The 21504-nt window shown below is 34.8% G+C and overlaps 1 long non-coding RNA gene across 1 annotated transcript in view; it reads right to left on the reverse strand.

The window, feature by feature from the left end:
• The window catches only part of LOC134809578 (uncharacterized), a 55237-nt gene extending 34260 nt beyond the window's left edge, over window positions 1-20977 (reverse strand). The window contains exon 1 of the long non-coding RNA XR_010155657.1: window positions 20878-20977. This is a non-coding gene — a long non-coding RNA (uncharacterized LOC134809578). The remainder of the gene's footprint in view (window positions 1-20877) is intronic.
• Window positions 20978-21504: the final 527 nt, after the last annotated feature.

Genomic DNA, 21504 nt, shown 5'->3' on the forward strand with positions numbered 1-21504 from the left:
CATTTTCACTAGCAGTATACAAGTCTTCCAATTTTTCTACATATTTGCCAACACTTCTCTGTTCCCTTCTCTCTCTCCTTCTTGCACTCTCCCTCTCTCTGTCTCCCACTTGTGATCCCCCCCACCCCCCGTCTTTTATAATAGCCTTCCTAACAGGTATGAGGTTATATCTCATTGTGGTTTTGACTTGCATTTCCCGGTACAGCATCTATGAATTGCTCTATTTTGGTAAGTTACCAAATCCAGTCAACAATTACATTTGGTAATATCTCTTTATTAAATTGATTCTAGACCACCATAATTTTCCAGTATCCATCTGTCTTTATTTGGAGCCAGAATGATGAATTAAATGACAGTAAGATTGAGACAAGCAATTCTATATGATTTAAGTCTCATGGATAGCATCATTTATCTCCACCCTTCCACCTGAGATACCAAATTGCTTCTGATTTGCAATTTGCATGGGGTAGAGAATACACTTGACTTTGCAACTATTATGACTTTTCTTCCGCAGGTTAGCAAAGCAATGTGATGTTTATATTAGCAGCTAAATTATCCTTACACAATAGCTGCTCAGAGACTAGAGAAATAAATACTGTATAATTCTGTGGGAACCCTTTGTATCTACTGTTAGACCGACTTCAGCTAGGATTCCTTTTACTACCCGGTTTTGGCATACTCTCATTTTGACTAAGAAACATGGTGGCACAGGGTGACCTTAATCTCATGTTGAAGGTAATTCCCAATGTTAGAGGTGGGGCCTGGTGGGAAGTGACGAAATCATTGGGGCAGAATTTTCATGAATGGTTTAGCACCATCCTCTTGGTGCTATCCCGTGATAGTGAGTAAATTCTCAAGAGATCTAGTCATTAAAAAGTGTGTGGCACCTCCCCTCTGACTCTCTCTATCTTTCGCATCTGCTTTTGCTATGTGATATGCCAGCTCCTGCTTTGCCTTCCACCATGATTTTAAGCTTCCTGAGGCTACCCCAGAAGCTGATGCTGAAGCTATGCTTCCTGTAAATCCTGCAGAGCCTTGAGCCAATTAAACCTCCTTTCTTTATAAATTGCCCTGTCCCAGATATTTCTTTATAGCAGAAATGTAAGAAAAGCCTAATACAGAAAATTGGTACTGGGAGTTGGATATTGTTATAAAGATAACTGAAAATGTGGAGGCAACTTTGGAACTGAATAACAGGCTGTATTAGTTTATTTTCACACTGCTATAAAAAACTGAGACTGGGTAATTTATGAAGAAAAGAGGTTTAATGACCCACAGTTCCACATGGTTGGGGAGGTCTCAGGAGACTTATAATCATGGCAGAAAGCAAAAGAGAAGCAAGGTACATCTTACATGGCAGAGAAAGAGAGAGTGAGGGTAAGTGAGGGTGGAAGTGCCACATTTTTAAACCATCAGATCTCAAGAGAACTCACTCACTATCATGAGAAAAACATGAGGAAAATCTGCCTCCATGATCCAATTGCCTCCTACCAGGTCCCTCCCCTGACACTGGGGATTATGATTTGACATGAGACGAGTGGGGACACAGAGCCAAACCATATTACAGACAGAGGTTGGAAAAGCTTAGAGGACTTGGAAGAAGGCAGGAAGCAGAGGGAAGTTAGGAACTATTTAGAGACTGGTTACACTGTTGTGACCAAAATGCTGATAGTAATATGGACAGTGAAGTCCAGGCTGAGGAGGTCTCAGAAGAAGATGAAGAGCTTATTGGGAACTAGAATACAGCTCATGTATGCCGTAGAAAAGAACTTGGTTACATTCTGTTCATGCCCTAGGGATATGTGGAAGTTTGAACTTGAGAGTGATTACCTACGGTATCTGGCAGAATAAACTTCTAAGCAGCAAAGTGTTCAAGATTTAGCAAAACTGCTTCTCACAGCCTATGCTTAGATGTGTGAGCAAAGAAATGACCTAAAGTTGGAACTTATATTTAAAGGGGAAGTGAGATATAAAAGGTTGGAAAATTTGCAGCCTGGTCATGTGATAGAAAAGAAAAGCCCATTTTCAGGAAAAGAATTCAAGCAATTTGCTGAGCAACCACTTGCTAGAAAATTTGCATAACTAAAAAAGGAGACAAGTGCAGAGAGCCAAGACAATGGGAAAAAGGACTTGAAGAAATTTCAGAGAACTTTTCATAGCCTCTTCTATCACATACACAAAGCCTAATAAAGAAGAATGATTTGGGGCCAGCCCCAGGGCCTCACTGCCCTGCACAGCCTTGGAACACTGCTCCCTATATCTTGGCTGCTCTGGTTTCAGCCTTGACTCAAAAGCAGCTAGGTACAGGTTGGGCCACAGCTCTAGAGGGTGCAAGCCATACGTATTGGTGGCTTCCATGTGATGTTAAGTCTACAGGTGCACACAGTGCAAGAGTTGAGTCTTGGGAGCCTCCTAGACTGCAGAAGATCTACTGAAAAGCCTCAGTGCCCAGAGAGAGCCTGTTACAGCAGTGCAGCCCCCAAAGAGAACCTCTACTAGGGCAGTGTAAAGGCAAAATGGGTTGGAGCCTCCACAGAGAGTCCCCACTGGGGCACTGCCTAGTAGTGCTGTGAGAAGGGGACCTCTGTCCTCTAGACCCCAGAATGGCAGAGCCACCAGTAACTTAAAAGCTTACAACCTCAGCTTGAAATGCCACAGGGGCAAAGCTGCCCAAGGCTTTGGGATCCCCCTTCTTGCACCAGTTTGACCTGGATTCAGGATATGGAGTCAAATGAGACTATGTTGGAGCCTTAAGATTTAATGACTGCCTTGTTTGGTTTCAAACTTGCATGGGGCATGTAGCCCCTTTCTTTTGGTGAATTTCTCCCTTCTAGAATGGAAATGTTTACCCAATGGAAGTATCCCCATTGTATCTTGGGTGTAATTAACTTGTGTTTGATTGTACAGGCTCAAAAGTGGAAAGGACGTGCCTTGTCTTAGAAGAAACTTTGAACTTTGGACTTTTGAGTTAATGCTTGAATGAGTTAAGACATTGGAGGACTATTGGGAGGGTATGATTGTTTTTTGCAATGTAAAAAGAACATGAGGTTGGGGATCCAGGGGAAAAATGACATAGTTTGGATATTTGTCCCCATCCAAATCTAATGGTGAAATGTATTCCTCATTGTTGGAGGTGGGTCCTGGGGGGAGGTGATCGGATCATAGGGACAGATTTATTTTGAATTGTTTAGACCATCCCCTTGGTGCTGTCCTTGCAATAGTGAGTGAATTCTCACAAGATGTAGTCATTTAAAAGAGAATGACACCTCCGAGTCTCTCTCTTTCTTTCTCCTGCTTTTGCCTTGTGAAGTGCCTGCTTCCACTTTGCCTTCTGTCATTATTGTAAGCTTCCTAATATCTCCCCAGAAGCTGATGCCAGAGCAGGTATTTTTTCTATAGCAATGTCAAAACAGTCTAATACAGATCTCAAACAGAATTAGCTATTTGGTACTTTACATTTTATTTTCCCTTTAAACCTAACAAGAAACTTAGGAGAAAGATACCTCTATGATCTTTATTTAGAAGAGGAGAAAATTAAAATAGGCTAAATTGAGGGACTAAGTGGCTAAGTTGACTGGACTTCCTGGGTTAATAGGGACTTCCCTAAGGGGACTTTCCCCTAAGCCAAAATGAGTCGTAGCTGCAAGCTAAGGGATTGAAACTTCAACCAATCATATAGGGAGTTTAAGCTCTAGCTGCAGTCTGATGTTTTTAATCAATCAGGACCCCCAACCCACAAGCAGATAGAAAATAAGCTAATCCTATAGGGCAGAAAAAGGAAAAGGGGAGGAGCCATAAGGGGATATAAGCATAAGACACCCAAGCCAGAAACAGCAACTCTTCTGGGTCCCCTTCCACCGCGTGGAAGCTTTACTTTTGCTTTTGCTTTGCTTTCACTTTCACTTAAGTAAATTTTGCTGCCTACACTCTTTGGGTCTGCATGTTTCTCTAATCGAGTTGTGACACTCACCGCTGCAGTCCACGGCTTCATTCCTTGAAGCCTGTGAGACCACAAACCCTTCGATTGAGAAAAACCTTTGATTGGAAGAAGACTTCTCATCTCAAAATAACTCTTTCAGAATTAATTAATAAATTTTGAGAGGGGATTAATACTGAGAAACTTCAGGACACATTACTGCATTTAAACTCTATAGTTCATGCGATTTCTATAGATTCTCATGATGGAAAATTTTATGTCCCCATTTTTTTTTTTTAAAGAGTGCCAAGAGTAAATGTTGAAGTGTACTCTTACTAATGTGATCAGAGTTAGCTTTTGAATAATGTATTAATTTAATACTTAAGACCAATATTAATGATTTCGTTTGCTTCCTTTAGTGTTATTTGAAAATTCTTCAAAAAATAATAGGCAACCAAGATACACAATGCATGCATTGCTATGAAATAGAGACAATTCTCTTTATTTTTAGATAAATCTCTATGGCAATATTGGAGTATTTAAAATATTTTACCCACAGAAATTGCTTTATTTTCACAATAATCTTTATGGAAAGATAGTTTTGAAGGAAACATTTCATATCTCATTAAAACTACATTTGAAAGAAAATCAGTAATTCTGCCACAACTTAGGCATTCTCAGTCATGAATTAGCAATATTTTTAGGCATCTTAAATGGATGAATTGAATAAGAATTCTTTTTCTCTGATTCTGATTATCTTGATCTTAAGAACTGTCTATGTTATATCTTTATTTAGAAGTTCACTTACTATTGGTCATTAATTCAGTGTTAATTTATTCACTAAAATAAGTTTTAAAAATGACAAATGCATAATATAAACATTTTTAGCAATAATTTTGCTTCATAACAAAAAATAATTTTAACCTAAGATATTTTTAAGCATTCATCGTTAGTAGCCTTACTTCTTCATGTCATAGTGCCTTTGTTCAAATAATAGTTTTAATTTTAATTAACTGTTCCCGTTTTCTAAATATCTTGCTCTCCTCAGCATCCAGAATCAGATTTCTGCATCAGCATTTCCCCATAGCATGCCTCCAGTCTATGCTCTAATTAACAAGAGAAATAAACTTTTCACATTCAACCTCTAAACCCATATAGACCAACACTTGCACATTTTTTATTCTTTTCACCGAAATGCTTATTAGACAAAAATGGCTGTTAAAAATCATGCTAAGGTGTCACTTTGATTCAAATGAAAGAAATTGCCCTTTATTTTCCATTTCTCAGCTATCTTTCTTTTAACTGATACTCAGTGTATAATTTTACACCTTATTTATATATACTCTTTTGTATTGCTTCTAAGAGCAATGAGGATCAGTTGATTGGTCTGAAATAGTTAAATACTGTAGTTAGATGGTTTTTTTCTTTATTAATCTACATAAAATAGGTTCATTTTAAAATGCAGAATTTATTATTATTCAGGTATGGTGATGTAAACAGAGCAGGAGATAAATGCCACTGACAAGTTTATTATTCATAGTTTCCAAAAAGAAGGCATCATGCCACATCACACCATCCAGGGCCACACAATGGAACACTGAGATTAGTCCCAGGCAGAGAAAGAGTGGGGAGATCTGAAAGTGCCTTCATTATATTTTCCTGTGGGAAGAAATAGCTGAGGCACAGTAAGCCGTCTAAGCAGGCTTACAGTTGGTTAGTTCAAATAAATTCAGCAGGTTTTGAAGTAGAGGGACTGTCCCTAGTCATCTGACATAGAATCCAGTAGGGGAGAAATTAGGGCAAGGGAAAATGATTGAGAGTGTAAGATCTCAATACACGAGGAAGATATGAACTCTTGATTCATTCATTTGCATATGAAGACACGCTCACAGGAGTGTCATATGCTATAGCTAACCAGGATCCCTCCCAGATCATAAAAGCTCCACTAAAAAATACAAAAAATATTAGTTGGGCGTGGTGGCGGGCACCTGTAGTCCCAGCTACTCTGGAGACTGAGGCAGGAGAATGGCATGAACCCGGGAGGCGGAGCTTGCAGTGAGCTGAGATAGCGCCACTGCACTCCAGCCTGGGCAACAGAGCGAGACTGTGTCTCAAATCAATCAATCAATCAATCAATCAATCAATAAGGTACTGGCAATGAGCTGAAATTTTTGTTTCAAAACAAGAAAAGGGTTAATCCCTTTTCCCAGTTTCTTTGATACGTTAGTGGAGACAGGATTTCACCATGTTAGCCAGGATAGTCTCGATTTCCTGACCTTGTGATCTGCCCGTCTCGGCCTCCCAAAGTGTTGGGATTACAGTCGTGAGCCCCCGCGCCCAGCCAGCACTTTTAAAATTTTACATAAACACACTCTTTGAGGCTGAAAAATATCTAACTGATTTTCAGTTTGAAAATAAAATATTAAAATTATTCTTGAAGTTATTTCTTACAGAAATGTTTTGTCTTTTTAATAATAGCCATTCTAACTGGGGAAGATGATGTCTCATTGTGGTTTTGATTTTAATTTTTCTGATGATTAGTGATGTTGACCGTTTTTCATATATCTGTTGGCTACTTGTGTATCCTCTTTTGGGAAATGTCTATTCGTGTTCTTTGCTCACTTATAAAACTTTTAAATGGGATTATTAGGGGTTTTTGTTTATGTTTTTGTCTTCTGTTGAGTTTCTTGTATATTCTGGATATTTGTCCCTTGTCAGAGGAATACTTTGCAGATATTTTCCACCATTCAATTTGTTGTCTCTTCACTCTGTTGATAATTTCCTTTACTACATAGAAGCTTTTCATTTCATATAGTTCCATTTGTCTATTTTTGTTTTTGTTGTCTGTGCCTTTGAGATCTTAGTCATAAAATCTTTGTCCAGACCAATATCCTATATTATTTCTCCTACGGTTTCTTCTACTAGTTTTATAGTTTTGGGTCTTATCTTTAGGTCTTTAATCTATTTGGAGGTGATTTTTGTACATGGTGAGAGATAAGGGGTCTAGATTCATTCTTCTCCATATCAATATACAGTTTTTTTCACCACTATTTATTGGAGAAGGTGTCCTTTTCCCAATATATATTTTCAGAGCCTTTGTTGAAAATCATTTGCTTGTAAATATATGGATTTATTTCTCAATTTTCTATTTTGTTTCATGGGTCTATTTTCTGTTTTTATACCAATAGCATGCTATTTTGGTTATGCTAGCTTTGTAATATATTTTGAAGTGAGGCAATATGATGTCTGTCTCTAGCTTTGTTCTTTTTGCTCTTGATGGCTTTGGTTATTTAGGCTCATGTGAAGCAACATGGATGGAACTAGAGATTATTACATTAAGTGAAATATACTAGACACAGAAAGACAAATATGGCATGCTCTTACTCATATGCAGGAGCTAATAAATGTTGATCTCATGAAAGTACAGTATAGAATGATAGTCACTAGAAACTGAGATGGGAGTGTGGAGGTGAAGAGGGAAGTGGGGAAAAAGGGAAGTTGGTTAATGGACACAAACCTACAGCTAAATAGAAAAGGTAAGTTCTAATGTTCAATAGCAGAGTAGAGTGAATTTAACAATGAACTGTATATTTCAAAATAATTAGAAGAGAGGAGTTGAAATGTTCCCAAAACATAGAAATGATAAGTACTTGATGTGACAAATACCCTGAATACTCTGATGTGATCATTATACATTCTTTGCATGTAACAAAATATCACATGCACACCATGAAAATGTACAAATGGTATGTATAATTTATAAAAAGACACCAAAGAATAACCAGATATTCTTTAATAATGGATGGATGACTACACTGTAGTTATATCTAGACGATGGTATATTAATCAGCGCTAAAGGAAAGTGAGCTATTGCAATGGCTCCATTGTCTGGGGTATGTACCCTGGCTCTTGGTCTTCATTGAGAAGAAATTCAAGACACAGACACACATGAGGAGTAGGTTTTGGAGTGGGAAGTTTAATAGAAAAAGAAGAAAAGAGAGGGGAAAAGCTTTCTCATGTTGAGAAAGCCCAAAAGAGGGTCTCCAACTGGAATAAAGGACCAGCTAGCGTGAATGTGCCAAGTTTTATAGTCCAGTTTGAAGAGGTGGTGTCTGATTTACATAAGGCTCATGATTAGTTATGGCATCTACATAGTGCCTGGGGAAGGCTGGTCACCCCACCCTAACCTTATTATGCCAATGGACATTAGAGTTGATTGGCACCTTCTTGCTTGCTTCTTACTGTAAACATGGCTGACAAGGAGAAGGGAAGATGGAGCCACCATCTTGAACATGATTGGCACAACTGCTGGTATCTATATCTGCAGCTCGATTTTACAGGCTGCTCTTTGTTAGAAAGACAAATAATTTTGTTAAAAAGAACAGACTTACCGAGGTCTCCCATGCCCTTACTATCTGCCTAAGTAATTTCTTCTTAACTACCATATCAGTATGAAACCATGTAAAGACATGAAGAAAATGTATGTGCCCATTACTGAGTAAATGAAGCTAATTTGAAAAGGATACATACTGTTTGATTTAAACTGTGTAACATTCTGGAAAAGGCAAAACTATGGCAACAATAAAGAGTTCAGTGGTTGCTAGGGACTGTGGGGAGAGACGGATGAATAGACAAAGCACAGAGAATTTATAGAAACTACTCTGTGTAAAACTGTAATGGTGAATACATGTCATCATACATTTATCCAAGCCTATAAAATGCACAGGAGAAACCCCTACTGTAAACTATGGACTCTGGGTGATAATAATATATCATTGTAGGTTCATCAATTGTAACAAATCTAGCACTCTACTGAGAAATGTTGATAAGTGGGGAAGCTGTGCATATGGGGCCTAGGGGTTATACGGGAAATCTCTGCACCTTTTGCTCCATATTACTATGAAATTAAAATTGCTCTAAAAACTAAAGCCTATTAAAAAGTCAAAAGGAAGTCTTTTCATGTTAACTTAATTTTACAAGTTTTTTTTGAGAAAATCTGTGTTGTGTATGTGTGTGTGAATGTGTGTGTGTGAGAGAGAGAGAGAGAGAAAGAGAGAATACTTCTGCCTCATTGGACAATGTATTTTGTTTTGGTCCTTAACACAAATATGTACCTCACATGATGACTTATATGATATTATGCTCATTCAATAAATGTTTTCATATTAAAAACTATTTTCAGCACAAGTAAATGCTTTTAAAGTCACTTATATCTCAAACATCTCCATGTGCTCAAATCTTCCATGGCTATCTTTACCTCTAATATCTTAATAAATGATTTGAGAACCCCTTCTCATTTCTTCACTTCATAATGTTCCTGAGACTTTGAAGGTGGGTGGAAGGGAGTTACATTGCTCTAGTCACTTTGCTCATCACAATCCCACCTCTACTAGTTTGATCCTTGGTCACTATTTCATCTCTTATGGTTGTGGTCTAACCTGTACTCTACCCTGAGTGGCATACTGTTTCCTTTTATTAACCCGAACAAGAGCCACAGAACATTCAGCATAGTCTTAATAGAAGGTTTGGTGAGACTTAGGGATAAGTACCACACATAATCTAAATAACATTGGGCTGTAAAGCAGATATCACCGCTTTTCAAAATTGACTGCTCATCTCTCACCACAACACACCCCCAGAATTTCTCCTTTTCACCTCCATAAAGTGTTAGCTCCCTTATTGTCCATTTCTTCAAATTCTAGTCCTTCAACTCCTCTTCCCTAGTTAGCCTATCTTGGAAACACAATGTTTTTTTCACTTTGTTATGTAAATCCAGTGAAATCTTTTATTTATTTATTTATTTATTTATTTTTGTCTAAAAGCTTTCCTCAAAGAATTTAGCCATGTAAACTCACTACCAATGATATGACTACTGACAGCATGACAAAACAAGGACAGAAACAAAATCAAGGTGTTTTCATAAAGATTTATCTTTCCAATCTTGGGATCATAAACAGCTAACAGAAACAGTCAATTTTTAAAATAACACCCCCAATACAGTATGTATTGTATAAAACTTGTTCTTGAATATAATATATATTACTGGGAGCATAGCTAATCTAAAAATGACTTACAAAAATGTATTTATCAAGGCTCAGAGATTTTAACAACAACAAAATATCTTAATTATCAGTAAGTTCAAATGAAATGAATTTGGTCTTGGAGGTTCTGAAGCCTTTTCCAAGTTGATCCCTCTCTTCCCTCAGAGTTTTCTCATAAGACTTCTTTTAGTTATAGAAATATGATTTTGTGTTAGTATTTTTTAAAATGTCTCTCTTTTGTTAATTCTAAATTCGTAGAGCAGAGGTAACCTGTCTTATACACTGCTGCATCTCCAATGCCTAATGAGTATGTGACACTTGGAAGGTCTCTCTTGATGAATGAATGAAAGTTTGTGGGCTGAAGGGTGAATGTGTTAATCAAAGTAGTATTTTAGTAACCAAAGCTGCTATTTGCTGAAGACCTAATACGTGCCAGCAAACATGGTAAGTCTTATACACTCACAATATATTTTAATATTGAAAATTTTATAATTTAATCCCTACTTGCACATAGAACACAGATTTATTATGACGTTGCCCAGGCAGAGACCAAGCTGACATCAGAACATCAGATCCCGTATTTTCTCTTGTTTTTATGTATATGTGTTAAACAGTTACATATATATTGTTACATATACTTGAGTTTTAAAGCTCTTTTACCCTCTACAACTGAAGAGTGTGAATAATACTTTGTATTTCCTACTGTCTTTTTTACTTCATGTGAAGTTCCCCAACATAAACTGATTTCCCAATGTTCAAATCATCCATACAAATCTCTAAGTTATTGGTTACATGAACTTCTCACTTTATCTAAAATCCTCTGTGTAATTAGTTGGTAGATTAAGCAGACAATGGAGCCACCCACAGGTCCTTTCACTCTCTTGTTACTTATAAGAATATAACTCTCATCCTTACACTTGTGATCTCATGGCTTTGGGGAAATAATTCAAAGAAATTTCCCCAGAAAGGTCGAGATTCACTGACAGAGATGAACCATACTGAATAACTGTGACCAAAGTTTCAGTAAGGGTATTCCCCAAACAATTGTGTTGTCACGAATATTACCATGTTGTAAAATTGATTTCAGACTTACGGAGCCTTGGATATCATCTGGGAAATGCTTAAGTGAGGGATTTATTTACCCAGCTCCAAAGGAGGAGCTGGTCTTTCCCATTGTACTTTTTTCTTGAATAATTTATATTGATCATATTTAAATTATCTTTCTGTGACTAATAATGTGGTGTTACCAATAATGGTGAATTTGAAGACTTTGTTTATATTATTACTAAATCAGTGTATTATATATAAAGATACAATATGATTTTAATTTTTTTCATTAAACAGCATTCTAATTTCAACCCATTAATAATTGTTGGATAGTAGAAACACGCATCTCTTGGAAAACTCCCTGCAATCTGTTAAATGCAAGTAAAGACCCTGAATAAACAGTATCAATTTATTAATTTTTAAATGAATTATATTTATATTTAAATTAATTTATTAATATGAAATTTATTTACATTTGTTAGTATGGTCATGCTATTATATTTGCATTACAGATGGCACAGTGCCATTTGATTTCTCAGAAGTAATAGCCTATGTAGTTTTGGAAGAAAATATAAGCACGAGACACTGTTATTATTTAAAGTGAATTTACAAAATCAGTAAAACTAATAATAAAACATATGCTTTTCATGAAAATTGGGTAGTCAGATATACTAAAGTTTCCTGGGCAGCCACATGGCTTGAATCATTTATATCACTTGGCAAAGCACATTTTTCATGAATAATTAACTTGAATGGCCACATGATACCAAAAACTCTATTGTTGCTCATTTTTAATATCAATGACTTCATTAAAAATTGTTATTTTTTTAAACTATCATATATTCAGATTTGAGAGGCCAGATTATTTGACAATGTCATAGTGAAGCTTACCATTTCAGAAATAGATTACCAGAATACCTGGTTGCTAAGAATATATCATATTGATTACAATGTATATTATTATCCCTTGCTTTTCTTTCAGTCTCTGAAATCATTTTTCAACTGTTCTGTTTTTCACTATAAAAACAATCAAATACATTCGAGTCAAAGTGTTTGAGAACTATAGAAAAATTTGGTCAATCCCATCAATTCAATATTTAGGTATGACCTTAGTATTATGACATTTACATGACAAAAATCTGGCATCTACATATTCTGGCATAACAGAGGCATTAACCATATTCTTTGGTTAAGTCATTCCTCCTGTTCTAGATATGGGCTCATACAAGGTGAGGACAAAATTTTGTCACATAAATTATAAATATGTGTTTTCCATATGTTATAGATAAATAATGCCATGATAACAGATAGAAACCTTTTGTCAAAACTCCAAAAGAACTTCATAACCAGGAGACAGTCATATTCTTGTAACCCTATAATACCATCTCTATAAGAATCCCTCTTCCTGGAGGGAAAATGGTAAATCTGTCATGTGTACATACACCATCTTGCTCATTTTCTTCTCATCTTATTTTAAATACTTTCATTTCTTGTGTTTCAATCAATTTCATCTGAATCAGTCCTGAAAATTGAATATACATTCTGTCACCTAAGAAAATCCTAAGCAAATTTTACAATTATAAACATTAAAAATAACATTATCTGATCACAAGGCCATAAACTCTATATTAGTAACAAAAGAAAAACAATTCTTTCTCTTTGAAATTTGTGATATCTTTACTAAGTTACTCCTAGAAGAAATGTAAATATAAACTGAAATTGCAGAATTTCTAACAAAAGATAAAAATCAAAAACTACATATCAGAATTTATTAGAAGCATTTAAGGGAGTGGTGTGAGGAAAACTTACACAGTTAATATTTTTAACAATGAAAATTTACAAATGGAATAAAAAGTTTAGTTTAAGTAGCTCTATGCAAATAAATGTGAAAACTTAGATAAAATGACTCAATAATATCACCATCTATAAATCACACATTAACTATAAGAGTAAAATGATATCTTCAAATTGACTGATCAGTGGATATCACCTTAAAAAAGTGATCAAAATTAGCATGCCAATACTAGGAACTTTCTGATATTCATGTCCCCTCTGATGTGATGCAAAGAAAAATCCACACTTTTTATAGGATATTATTTTTAAAAACGTGTGTGTGTGTGTGTGTGTGTGTGTGTGTCTGTGTTTCTATGTGTATCCTGACTCTAATGCCAAAACAATAAAAGAAGGTTACATATATCACCAATAAGATCATTGTCCCAGACTCTAAAATATTGTCATTGTCATAAATAACATTAAAAAAGAAAAATATCCATGGCACACATTTACCTATGTAACAAACCTACATATGCTGCACATGTACCGTGGAACTTAAAAATTAAAATAATTAAATATATGTGCTATGTATAAATACATACATTTTTTACTATATAGTGAACAATTATATATATTTATAGTGGTACATTTCTTGGGAATGATCATAGTAGTAGGGTAATGGAGGAATCTATTCTAAAGAATTTAACAGTGAAGTATAATGAAGTATGAAACTTACTCTCAAATTTTTCAGCAAGAAGAATAAATAATATGTGGATAGAGACAAAATGTAGAAAAATCTGGTAAATTGTTAACAATTTATGAATCTGTGAGAAGGATATACAAGTGTTTAATATTTTTGTAGGGGTAAAAATTCTCAAAATAAAAAAAACTCTAAAATAAAAACTTCAACTATTGATATCATGTTTTCATACTATATTAAAGTATGTTTCTCAAACACACAATAATTCTTAGAACCAAAGTCGTGGTATAAATTATAGATTTAATTGGCCATATTTCCTCCCTCTCTCTCTCTCCCTCTATACACACACACACATACACCCCATAATACAACTTGAAACATGGAGTACTGTAATATCATTTTACTCTCTCAGTTTCAAGGAATATTGACTGATCCTGAGTAGAGAAGTAAAACCTGAATGAATTTTTCACCTTAATAAAGAATGCCTATCTAGTAAAAAAAAAAAAAAAAAAGCTTTTGTAAGTGTACTGTTAGGAAGCCAAGCAGCCCATCTAAAGGCAATCAACAGTATTTGAACTAACAAGCCTTGAAAATAACTAATGGTATAATCAACAACTTGTCTGAAAATGTGGTTCACTATGGTGTGTTTGGATTGAGGTCAATGACTACAGGGCAGCATTTGTGTTACCGTGACAATGTGCAATCCTGTCACTCAATCATGCCATTAAAGACAAAAGGTATGCAGGGTTCCCTCCTCTTACTTTTTTTCAGCTATATTCATTATCAGTCAATACTGAGGCTAAGTGTTTACTCACTTGATTTGTTCATTTAAATTCCCAAATGCCCACACGAACTTGCATTTAGCAGCCTGACTTGACATTTAAATGCAAGAGCCTCAGAAGTCTTCTGAGAGTTGACCTCTCTATTAAAATCAGTTTGAAGCAAATAATTTTTGATGAATTTTAATACATAGCACTCACTGTTGCAACTCTAATCCACTTTGCCCTTTTTGGAGTTTGTGTGATGGTATCATTATGGAAAAACACACCATTTTAGATATCTCATTGTGTTAACATATGTCACAATACCTAAAATCTAAAAACATACGACATTTAAAAATATTGCAAAGCACATGTACCCTAAACTTAAAGTATAATAATAATAATAATAATAAATAAAATAAAATAAAATAAAAGAATTTTATCATCCTCTTCAAAAGTAATAGTAAAAACTAATATTGGTGAGAAATACAGCTTAAAATAGAATTTTACCAAGTTAGGGTTTTATTTTCCTCTTAATTTAGGATTTTAATAATTTTAAATAGTACCTTATATAGGATAACACTTCTCAAACCTTGTCCTCAAAATTCTAACACCTCCCAACTATGGTTTAGTAATTACCAAGAAATAAAATGATTCAAATATTTAAAAAAAATTGCAAAGCAACCAAAGGACATTATAAATATTTTAGGTGCTTTCATATTCCCTACTGCATGTAATTTCTCTTTATTATGAGATACACATTCTGACTAGATGATATCTATCAATAAATAAACAGGAACTACCAAAGAAAATAACAAAATTAGAGAGGAGGTCAGTGTAAAAGATGGAAAACTTTAAAAAAGTGTAATATCTTAAATTATACCAAGAAATGTTCTACTGAAATATCATAAAGTGTACAGTTTCTAATTATGTCATGCAGTACTTTGAAGGTATTAAATCCTAGCAAATATGCATTGTTATAATAATCATCATTATTATTACTATTTTTGGCTGAGAACTTTATGTAATTTTAAAGCATATCTAATATCCAAGAAAACAACTTTGAATGATCCTATTATTAGCATTTTAAAAATAAATAAGCCAAAGTTTAAAACAAAAGAATAGCTGGAATTACTACCTTTGATGATATCTGATCAGAGGTGTAAAATAAGAACTGCCCAAATCATGAAGAGAAATTAAATGTCACTAAAAGATTTAATAGTTCTGATTTAATGTGTTCCATTTTGATAGGTCTGAGAACTTTGGGGATCCAGAAATACTGTTGCCAGTCTTCATGGAATACATCTAAGATTAATCAATTATTTGAAACCTGAAAGTTCAGATTTCAAATAATTTGACCTGGTTCATACAACTTGTTCTAAAAGGGATTGTATTCATGTTTAATTAAATCACTGAAAATTATAGGATTCACTTACCACACTAGTGTTTTCCTAACTACTGATCCCAGCTTTGCTTTATATTCAGCTATCTCTTTTTCTTTCAAATTTTAACTTTGTTAGAGGAGATGTAAATTAGCCAGTCCTGCTGTGAAATTCACTAGAGAGGGCTCTTTTTCTTACCTTTAGTTTTTGCAGGTTTATGTGATTTAGTGATGGTAAAATATCTAAGATCCATATCACTCTTTATTTTGAAAAAAAACACAGCAGCAAATTTATCTTCTCTGCAGTCCCATGACTCTTTGAAAATGTTAGCAGGTCTTTTGACTTATAAGTTAAAAAGTCATCTTAGTGCTTTAGCTGTAGTTCAAAAATGAGATGCTGAATTTCTTATCTTGATAAATTATAAAGTTACTCATTGTCCCTTTCTTATTCCTGTGTCTCTGCTCTGCCCTGTCCCTTTCTCTTTAACTTGTCAAATGAGTGATTTCTGTTAAATGAATCATAAAAATATATTTAAATATATGCATGTGCATCCTGAAACAAAGTTGCCAGTTTGTGACACACATAAAAGAGGAAAATGACTTCATTATATATCATCTTTTTATTCACACCTCCTTTGTGCCTGACTCATATGAAATATTAAACAAATGTTGAATAAAGTAATGAATTAATATTTCCCTGATTTTCTGGATACTCCATTCAGAAGTTTCCTCTTCTTTTATGAATGCTTAAATTATTGTTTATCACTTACAACAGTTTAATGTGTTGCTTTGTGCTCATGTTAGCTGAATATTTGACTATTATTATTATTATATTATCCCCATCTCAGAATGCAAGATTTATAAGTAATCATCACTCAGAATCACTTTATAAATCATAATTTATAAGCTATGATTCTCATGTAGAAAAATAGAATGTAGGTTTAATGAAATGCTCATATTTTCTTACAGAATAATAAAGTGTTATATCTTTACTTATATCAAATTCCTGAATCAAAGAATTTATTTGAATGGAGACTTCAGGAAGCACTAAACGGACTTTGGGAAGGCACCAGGGAAGGGAACAAAGCCAATGAAGGATATGTTATTAACAGATCACCGCTGTATGAAACTGAAGCTTTACCTTAATGTGAACATTTGGCAGACATGTATAAGATGCTTCAACATTATTCTGCCTAAAAAAGGAAAAAGCTGGGATATATATCCCCCAAATACAGGCAGGCACTGGAATAGTGAATTCTAAAGAGATACGAATTGGACACCAAGAGTGTCTGCAATTATGGCATCAAAAGTATAGGGGGACACTACTTATTTTCTTGGAGTCAACAGAAGCTATACTAATTTAAAAAAAATAAGGAAAGAAAAGCTGTGGCTCCGATGATCTTTCAACAATAAGGATCTTAAGAGTCCATAGCAGAGGAGCCAATCTGGCTGATTTGTAAAAATAAACATTCAATTTAAGGGGTTAATAGTAAAATAGAAGCTTAAATGTATAAAATGCACTTCTGTCCTGTGCAGTTTCATATTTGCCTATTCCTGTTAGAAGTCAAATTTTAATAGAATTTAATTAATTTAATATTATTAATATCATTAATTTAATTTAATGTTTAAATTAAAGTCATTAACTTATCCTCATAAGTTTCTCCCGATAATGGATGAAGATAGACAAAGAAGCTAACCACATCATTGATTTTAGTTGTTTTAAAACCCTTACTTTGCATAGTAATAAAATTGAAATATGTCCATATTGGTCAATTTGAGTTGTTTATGGTTAATATTATTTGCTTAAGTGATTTATTAAAAGGAATTTATTTTTCACAAAATCTTGCTGATTTTCAAAATGGTTTTATTTCAGAATTTATCTCCAAATCATTTTGTATATTTTTTGTCTGACCTCTGAATGAGCTTCTTACAACTAATAACACTATATGCATTTGAACAAATAAAAATTAATGAACGAATGAGCTAGTTTTTACCAAATTCTTATCATTTTTTGGAATATTTCCACTACTATCATATAATATCACATAATACAATTCTCTCTATTCATCACTTTTACTTGATAATGGGAGCCTTAAGGCCAAAAATATTTATCATTATTCTTTGTAACCTCAGAATCTGATGTATAGGTTCCAAAGAGATAATGGATAATTTTTAAATGTTAGAAGAAAAAATGAATAACCAATAGCCACTTTATTGATTTGTTTTTAGAAACAGGGTCTTGCTCTGTCACTGAGGCTGGCATGCACTGGCATCACCATAGCTCACTGCAGCTTCAAATTCCTGAGCTAGGGCAATCTTCCCACCTCCGCCTCCTGAGTAGCTAGGAGTGGGCCTGTAGGCCCACACCACCATGCTCGGCTATTTTTCAAGTTATTTTTAGAGAAAGGGTCTCATTATTCTTGTTTCCCAGGCTGGTCTCAAACTCCTGGCCTCAGGCAATCATCTCTATCAGCTACTTTAAATCATCTGCCAGATAAGCATCTTAATTTTCTTTGAAGTGGAGTAGAATAATAGTGGGGTTGGTTTAAGAATTTTTGCCTGTCTCTGACCAAAACTCAGCCGAGTATGTAAAAGAGAGCCCTTGCCCTGGTACCAAGTTTAAAACACAATTTAAATATATTGAACGTGCAGGTGAGCCAACTCAAAGACAACATGGAAGGTTGACGTTTTATGCTGATGCATCCGGTGGTGGAACATGAAATGATTTGGTCCCCTGTAGACAAAATTATTTAGGGGTTGCAAAACAGCAGCTGATATGCCTAAACCTATCTTTTCTTTTACTTGTCAAATGTTTACAACTCTTCGAATTTAAATGCCTGCAGCTGTAATAAAGTGTTTATATTCACCTTTAACACAACCGACCACAGCTAATTTCTCTTTTTGGAAATTCTAAAGCTGCTTCATAGATTTCCTTTTCCTATTTGATCATCGACGCCATTGGAGGTTATAAGTTTGTGACCTCTGAATGTTATGTAATGCTAAACAACTATTTGTTATGTTTTTTCACTGTTTTCTTTTAACTAACTTAACCTGTGGTTTTCACATTACATAAACAAAGTCTTACTCTACAGTATTTCCAATATCAATCTTTGCAAGTTTTATTTAAAGTTTACTTCATGTCATTTCTTGAAAAGCATTTTCATAAATAAAAATGAAATATATGCACTGCAACTCCTATACAGAAAGTATGTAAAACACAAGTAAATAATGAAAACATGATGGTGAATTTCCACACTTTAAATTTGTCTCACTTAAATGCTTTAGAATAGTGGTTCTCAACCTGACTGACTAATTTTGCCCCCAGAGGATATTTGGCAGTGTCTGGAGACATTGTGATTGTTAAGCTGGGGGTGGGGAATGCTACTGGCACATGGTGAGTAAATACCAAGAACGCTCCTAAGAAGATTCTACAGTGCACAGGACAGCTCCTCTACCCCATCTTAATAAAGACTTCTCCACCAACAAATGTTAATAATGCTGAGATGAAGAAACCCTGCACAGAGTAACTAATATAAAGCTATTTACTACATTTGCCAAACGTCTAATCCTGTACATTGCTCTTTAGAAAAACCAAAGGAAACTACAATTCTTTTCTCAAATGACCATTTATGCAAGAAGAATAAACAAATATTCAGGAAAAAATAAGACAATAATTCTTTATAAACCAAATAGTTATGTTGAATTAGTAAAGCAGATTTAGCCTTCAAGTGAGGAGCATCAAGTATTGAGAAACTTAAATTGCACATTGTTTCCCTTGTTAAGAAGAAATCAGTGTTGATATTGGGTTAGCTGCTCAGCACTGCCAGCATTAGGGCAGCCCCTGTGTCTCTGCCTCAGGGACTCAAGACCCTTGCTGCACCTTCATGCAAGAAGATTGGCGGGCCGCGATGGCTCACGCTTGTAATCCCAGCACTTTGGGAGGCGGAGGCGGGCAGATCACGAGGTCAGGAGATCGAGACCACGGTGAAACCCCGTCTCTACTAAAAATACAAAAAATTAGCCGGGCCTGGTGGCGGGCGCCTGTAGTCCCAGCTACTTGGAGAGGCTGAGGCAGGAGAATGGCGTGAACCCGGGAGGGGGAGCTTGCAGTGAGCAGAGATCGCGCCACTGCAGTCCCGCCTGGGCGACAAAGACAGACTCTGCCTCAAAAAAAAAAAAAAAAAAAAAAAAATTAGCAGAGGGTAAAAAGGCAGTGTGGTGGTGTTTGTGTAAAAAGGCAGTGTGGTGGTGTTTGTGTAAAAAGGCAGTGTGGTGGTGTTTGTGCCAGTAGTAACCATTCTCTTTTATCAAGAAAAACATAAATTGTTAGCAGAAGCCTCCACTCTACCTCTGGTTACATTTTAGTGGTCAGAAGTGCAATGCATAGGGAGCATGGGGAAGCAATTAGTTAGATTTTCAACCACAATAGTGCAGTAACGGTGAGGAAAATAGTTGAAACTCTATTGAATTGGTCGCCAAGAAGTTTCTACTACAAATAGCTATATGTATTCCACAGTTTACAAAGGAAACTGAGAATGCTGCTTTCAATTGAGAAAGAATGTTTATCTGAATTATATTTAAATGTTTATCTAAAAGGGGTGGCATAATTGATAAAAGTTAACTAATTTCCCACATAAGAATTGCAGACCCAAAGCTTGGCAAATTTGCAATCATGGAGAATATTTATGGCTTTGTTCTTAATCTAAAGCAAAAAGGAAAGTGTGAAAATATAATATATGTTGAAATGCCACATATTTACTGTAAAATGAGTTTGGGAATTAACTTAGTCAACTCATCTCTCAAGTAATGTTTGTATTTTTCCCTTATAAGCTATTCAAAATCAATTATTTTTAAATTAAACTTAATCAAATAATTGTTATTAATAATTAGTTGGTAGTTACCAATATGAATGTCTTACCAAGTTTATTTTCTTGGTTTAAAACCAACAAACAGAAAATTCAGAAAGTCCCTGGGAAGCAAGTATGTATATAGTCCCAAATCAAGCCCTTTGCTTCTAAGAACTAACAAAGCCTTATTTCTGCATTTTGCTGAACTTTATTTTCCTGTTTTCTATATCTCAGGGCAAACATCTCAAGTTCCCACTGACATAGGTTTCCTCTCCGTGGAAAAGCAGCTGTAATGACTCAAAGAAAAATCAAGAAAGAAGGTGATAAAGGTCATAGCCACTGTTAGGAGTCTTATTCCCACAGGCAATACAGATTCTGTAATATCAATCAAAGTTCCCTGAGAAGGCTCACCTTACTGATGTCTTCTTTGGTGTTGCTATGGCCTTTGTTGCTAGGGAACTACCCAGTCCAAATGATTTTCTGAAGAAATGACCTGCTATTGGTACTGAATCATGACCTGAGACTGGTAGTAATATTATGTAATACTTCCCAGAGGCTACCAACCCACGCTCTTCTTTCAGTTTCAGTTAGATGAAAAAAAAAAAAAAAAGGTCACAACAGGGAAAGTGCATTTGAGATGGCCTCAAGTAAGGGACTTTTGTACCATGATGTTAAAATATTTTACACTGTCAATCCTTGTAAATCTTAAGAAACTATGCTATAGTCAAAGATTCTTTGAAATAGTACTTATGTCAAGAAGGTAAGATATCTCTTCTCATAACATTACATAAAGGATGCTTTAATTAAAACAAAGAAGTGAAAAATAAAGGTACATCTGTAATTATTTACTTTATAAATAACTTAAGTAACACTTCTTGATTATAGGTCCACTTTATAAGAATGATTTCATTTATACTCCATAATGTAAATTATTTACTTTATAAATAACTTAAGTAACACTTGTTGATTATAGATCCACTTTATATTACAAGAATGATTTCATTTATACTCCATAATGTAAACCTTTAAAATAGAATA

This window comes from Pan troglodytes, chromosome 2, assembly GCF_028858775.2.
Source record: "Pan troglodytes isolate AG18354 chromosome 2, NHGRI_mPanTro3-v2.0_pri, whole genome shotgun sequence".
NCBI classification, from domain to species: domain Eukaryota; kingdom Metazoa; phylum Chordata; class Mammalia; order Primates; family Hominidae; genus Pan; species Pan troglodytes.